The sequence below is a fragment of the Macaca fascicularis genome, chromosome 19 (assembly GCF_037993035.2).
Source record: "Macaca fascicularis isolate 582-1 chromosome 19, T2T-MFA8v1.1".
NCBI classification, from domain to species: domain Eukaryota; kingdom Metazoa; phylum Chordata; class Mammalia; order Primates; family Cercopithecidae; genus Macaca; species Macaca fascicularis.
The window spans coordinates 60,915,499-60,921,522 of record NC_088393.1 but is presented as its reverse complement, the minus strand read 5'-3'; the positions used below and the strand labels follow the sequence as shown (position 1 = coordinate 60,921,522).

The 6,024-nt window shown below is 49.1% G+C and overlaps 1 protein-coding gene across 14 annotated transcripts in view; it reads left to right on the top strand.

Annotated features, from left to right (window-relative positions):
* Positions 1-3,400: 3,400 nt before the first annotated feature.
* Positions 3,401-6,024, top strand: part of ZNF160 (zinc finger protein 160) — a 36,534-nt gene continuing 33,910 nt past the window's right edge. For all 14 annotated transcript variants that reach the window (XM_065535808.2, XM_065535819.2, XM_065535807.2 and 11 more), the window contains exon 1: positions 3,401-3,558. The gene's annotated coding sequence lies outside the window, so the exon portion shown is untranslated. The remainder of the gene's footprint in view (positions 3,559-6,024) is intronic.

Below are 6,024 nucleotides of genomic sequence, written 5' to 3'. Positions count from 1 at the left end.
GTTTTGTTGATGACACCTTAGTACTCATAGTTTTAAATTTGTGATATGTGGAACTGTTGTATCAGGGAATGTCTATTGATTTGTGTGTTTTAGTGTAACATTTCCTTCTCTAGTGCAGAGGGTATGGCTCAGCAGGAGTTTCTCCAAAACCTACACAAACTCCAGAACTTTTTAAACGGTCTTTTTTTTCTTTTTTTTGGAGACAGACTCTTGGTCTCTTGCCCAGTAGAGTGCAGTGGTGCAATCCTGGCTCACTGCAGCCTTAACTTCCTGGGCTCAAGTGATCCTCCCACCCCAGCTTCCCGAGTAGCTGGGACTACAGATGCGCACCACCACACTTGGCTAATTTTTGTATTTTTTGTAGAGACAGGGTTTCACCATGTAGACCACGCTGGTCTCAAACTTGTGAGCTCAAGGGATCTGCCTGCCTCGGTCTCCCAAAGTGCTGGGATTGCAGGTGTGAGCCACCGTGTACAGCTACAAACTTTTCTTTTTTGAGGTTTTTGATTACTAATTCACTATTTATTTATTCATTAATTTGTTCATTCATGGGATGCAGTCTCACTCTGTCACCAGGCTGGAGTGCAGTGGCATGATCTTGGCTCACTGCAACCTCTGCCTCTTGGTTTCAAGCAATTCTCCTGCCTCAGCCTCCCGAATAGCTGGGACTACAGACATGTGCCACCTCGCCCAGCTAAGTTTTGTATTTTTAATAGAGACAGGGTTTCACCATGTTGACCAGGATGGTCTCGATCTCTTGACCTCATGTGATCCGCCCGCCTCAACCTCCCAGAGTGCTGGGATTACAGGCTCGAGCCACCGCACACAGCCTTATTTATTTGTTATTATTTATTTATTTATTTGAGACAGAGTCTCGTTCTGTCAACCAAGCTGGAGTTCAGTGGCACAATCTCAGCTCACTGCAGCCTCTGCTTCCCTGGTTCAAGCAATTCTCCTGCCTCTCAGCCAGCCTCCTGAGTAGCTAGGATTACAGGCGTGGACCACCACGCCCGGCTAATTTTTGTATTGTTAGTAGAGACGCGGTTTGGCCATGTTGGCCAGGCTGGTCTCGAACTTCTGACCTCATATCCGCTCACCTCGGCCTCCCAAAGTGCAGGGATTGCAGGCATGAGCCACCATGCCCAACCCTCTGAACCATTATTTGTCAGTGTAATTTGGAACAACTTTTCCTTAACAACACCCCTCCCAAGAGTAGGCTTTTTTTTTTTTTTTTTTTTGAAAGAGAGACAGGTTCTCACTCTGTTGCCCAGACTGGAGTGCAGTGTCAGGATCATAGCTCACTGCAGCCTCGAACTCCTGGGTTCAAGCAATCTTCCTGAGTAGCTGGGACTATAGGTGTGTGCCACCATGCCCAGATAATTTTTAAAAATTTTCTGTAGAGATGGGAGTCTTGCTATGTTGCCCAAACTGGTCTTGAACTCCATGATGAGCCAGGCTCACACCTGTAATCCCAACACTTGGGGAGGTCGAGGCAAGAGGATCACTTGAGGCTAGAAGTTCAAGACCTGCCTGGGCAACATAGTGAGAATCCACCTCTGCAAAAAGTAAAAAAATTAGTAAAGTGTGGTAGTGCAAACCCATAGTCCCAGCTACTTGGGAGGCTGAGGTAGGAGGATCACTTGATTCCAGAGTTGAAGGCTGCAGTGAGCTATGGTCTTGACACTGCACTCTAGCCTGGGCAACACAGCAAGATGCTCTCTCAAAAAATAAATAGACCGGGCACGGTGGCTCACGCCTGTAATCCCGGCACTTTGGGAGGTCAAGGTGTGGGGGATCCCTTGAGCTCAAGAGTTCAAGGCTAGCCTTAGCAACATGGCAAAACCCCCGTCTCTACAAAAAAGTACAAAAATTAACTAGGCGTGGTGATGTGTGCCTGTAGTCCCAGCTACTGGGGAGATTGAGGTGGGAGGACTGCCTGAGCCTGGTAGATGAAAAGTTGCAGTGAACAGAGATAACGCCACTGCACTCCAGTCTGGGTGACAGAGCAAGACTCTCTCCAATAAATAACATAACATAACATAACATAACATAACATAACATAACATAACATAACATAAACTTTCCCTGAATAACTGTAGTCATGCCAAATGCTCATCCACAGCCCCATAACTTGTGCTTGTGCTTTCTAGCCTTGTTTACTCCTCCATATATGAAAAAAAAAATGCTTGTTAGTTTGTGTCTCTTGGACATTTTCAGATCTTGTAATTGGAACATTCGCTCTATTGCAATAGTCCTTTTGAATAAAATCTTTCCTTCTCTAAGTCTGAATTTGTCATTTACAGTGGTAAATGTCTTAATTGTTCTGAGATAAATTATGTATATTCTCTTATTGTGGCAGAGGGCTTAATATATATTCAGTAGGTGAAAGTGGTTCCTGGGGCCAGGCATGGTGGCTCACGCCTGTAATCCCAGCACTTTGGGAGGCTGAGGCGGGTGGATCACTTCAGGTCAGGAGTTCGAGACCAGCCTGAGCAACATGGTGACACTTCATCTCTACTAAAGGACGTGGTGGAGGGCGCCTGTAATCCCAGCTACTCGGGAGGCTGAGGCAGGAGAATTGCTTGAACCCGGGAGGCCGAGGTTGCAGTGAGCAGAGAGCATGCCACTGCACTCCATCCTGGGCGAGAGAGCGCGACTCCAGCTCAAAAAAAAAAGTATAGGCGTTTGAGGTTGTCATCTCGTACGGAATAGAAAATAGTGAGTATTTAAAAAGGGCAATGCAATTTATATATATATTTTAAAAGTTATTGCTAATTTCAGGGCTTTTAAGTTACTTAATTTTAATCGCAGAAACTTTCCAGGATGCCATCACCGCTCCGTGTCGACCCACATTCCCAGACTCCTGGGCTGCTTCAGCGTCAATAACATTACTGGGTAAACGCGCTAGCAAAAAATGGTTTCAACATAAACCGTTTCCATTCTAAGAGGAAAGCAGTTTGGTTTCCAAAATAACCTACACAACTGTGCCTTTAACTTGAAACCTTTTGAAACACCTACGCCGTTCCACATGACACTACAGACTAAAGGCTCTGGGCGCTGGGCGCTGGGCAGTGGGCGTCACACGAAATCGCAGACCCTAGCTTGTCCCGGCCCGGCCCGCCCCGCCTCTCTCCCGAGACCCTCCCAGGCGGTCCCTCCCCCCTGTTCCTCCCCGCCCTTCCCCGGTGGCTCCTCCCCGGCCCGCCCCCGGGTCCCTCCCACTCGGCCACTCCCCGCCCTTCCCCGGTGGCTCCTCCTAGTTCCTTCCCCGGGGTCTCTGCCCCGGGGCCCCTGCCCCAGCCCCAGCTCGGCTCTCTCAACGCCCCGCCCTTTTCCGGTTCCGCCCACCTCGGACCCCGCCCCAGGCCACTGGGTCGCTTCCCTCCGCGCAGTTGCCCCCAGACCCGGAAGTGGATCGTGCGGAGCAAGCATCACACCATGGCGTATGAGTGTTCCTCTGTGTAGAGTCAGCCTGAGCCTCGCCGTCCCCCGTTCGCACACCCGATGCCCGGGGTTTGCTACGGACTTAACATCTCCGCACCGCACCCTCCACCTCAGGTAAATAGGCCTTGCGGTGTGGGCCCGGAGACGCTTCCTTTTGGGTTAAAGTCGCCCTGAGGCTGGTCCCTGCCCCCGGTCTTTCTGCCTCGGGCCAAGTAAACATGGCCTTTCCCGGTTTTTTAAACGTTTAAGCAGGATTTTCCTGCTTAAAATCCTTTACTGACGCCTCCTCCCGCCCAGCATCGCTTAAAGTCCTCACCGCCTGCCCTGGGCGCCTCCCAGCCTCGCCCTCGTCGGCCCCTGGAGCGCAGCGCCGCAGCCCCAGTCCCGGGGAGGCCGCGCCTCTGCTTGATCCTGGAATCCTGCAGATCCCACCCGTGTCCTAAGGCGTCGTCGCCCCCCGCCTCCCTCCTCCTCGTGCCGGGCCCTGCTGCTCCCCAGGCCTCCCCTTCGCAGTCACCGCTTCCCTTGAGCCCTTGTTGGGGAGGTGCCCGGGGCCTGTCCTGTGATACCCCATGTTTTTGCCTGCCCAGCTCCGCCCCCTGGAAAATGTACTCCTCCGACATGCAGACATCCTACTCCAAACCCTCCAGTGAATGTGTGGCCCCAGGGAATCAGGAGAGAGACAAAGAGCGACTGAGAGGAGATGGAAAAACCAAGAAAGAGAAAAAGAAAAATGAGGGAGACCTATAAACAGATAGCAAAGTGGAGGATGGGTGAGGGATTTGCAAAGAGACAGAGTGAAAGAAGCAGTCAAGAAAGTAGCAGGGGCAGAAAAGCAATTGGCGAAATGTAGAGAAAAGCTCGATGTCCACAAATGAAGGACCACAAGATAAGGAGACGGACAGCAAAGAAGGAGTCTCCTCAGACAAGAGAGTGAGAGGCGAAGAGATTGGGAGCCAGGACAGACAGAGCAGCGTGGTGCTGGGACAGCAGGAGGGGACAGCCGGTGACAAGGCGACAAGGCGAGCAGAGGGAGGACTACAACACGGGGAGGCCTCGGTCTGGGAGTGCCAGATAGCGAGGATAAGCGGGTGTAACAGGGAAGAGGGAATTTAACAGGGAGAGCAGAGGAGGCGCAGAGATGGGGTAAGAAAGAGGCAGAAATAGTTGGAGACTGGGACGATGAAAAGATTGGAAAGAAAGCGCCACAAGAGTTGAAACAAATTGCAAGAATGGAGTAGAACAGATATAAGGGGGGAAAACAAAGAAGGGAGAAACAGCAGAAGAAAAAAGAGCCACAAAATCAGAATTCTAGGGGGAAAATAAAAGGGAAAAGAAGGGGTGGAGAGACAGGGTGAAAGTGAGAGGTACAAAATGGGGGGTGAGGAACACATAGTTACAAAGAGGGGCGCCCTGGGGCCAGATGAGAGGTAAGTTGAGATTGGATATGACAATTTGATTTCTCTATTTATAATGTATTACATTTAAATTGTAACCTTACTGTTTCAATTCTACATGTAGGGTTGAGAATTACAAAGTTCTGTAAAAGGTTTGTGCATTTTATAATTATAGCATCAGAGGCTAGCTTTCATTTGCCAATGCTGTTCAGCCACTGGGCGGTGACTTGCCTCATTCGGTTGTGGGTCTCCCTCTTCCTGTTTCCTAGGATGGGGTAGGGTGTGGGGCAGTGAAGAGGGGCAAGGCGTGACTGACTGTCACTGCCTGGTGCCTTGTATTTACCTTTCATCTCACAGTTCATGTTGAAGGTTGAGATAAAGCTTATCTAATTCAGTCTCTTTTTCTATATGTAATTATTGCTGAAGTAAGCTTTTGTGGAATCCTATATTGGCTCATGTCATTCTTTTCTAAATGTGATATATTTTCAATTTTTTCCCTTTGTAGAATTCCATATATAGTTAAATAATATATACATATTAAATAATATATATATATTCAAAATGATTTCCATTCGAAGTTAATTGTGTTGAGTTCAGATTGAGGTCTGCACGCTTTCTACTCTTTATCACATATTGGGAATACTCTTTGGTAGTCAGTAGGTAATTTTATTCATATTTATTTATTTTTGAGACAGAGTCTCACTCTGTCACGCGGGCTGGAGGGCAGTGGCATGATCTCAGCTCACTGCAACCTCTGTCTCCCAGGTTCAAGCAATTCTCCTGCCTCAGCCTCCTGAGTAGCTGGGATTACAGGTGTGTGCCACCATGCCTGGCTAATTTTTTGTATTTTTAGTAGAGACAGGATTTCACCATGTTGGCCAGGCTGCTCTCAACCTCCTGACCTCAAGTGATCCACCTGTCTTGGCCTCCCAAAGTTCTGGGATTACAGGCATGAGCCACCGTGCCTGGCCCTTATTTATTTATTTATTTTGAGATGGAGTCTTACTCTGTCGCCCAGGCTGGAGTGCACTGGTGTGACCTTGGCTCACTGCCACCTCCACCTCCCAGGTTCAAGCAATTCTCCTGCCTCTGCCTCCCAAGTAGCTGGAATTACAGGCACCTGCCACCACACCTGGCTAATTTTTGTATTTTTAGTAGAGATAGGGTTTCATTATATTGGCCA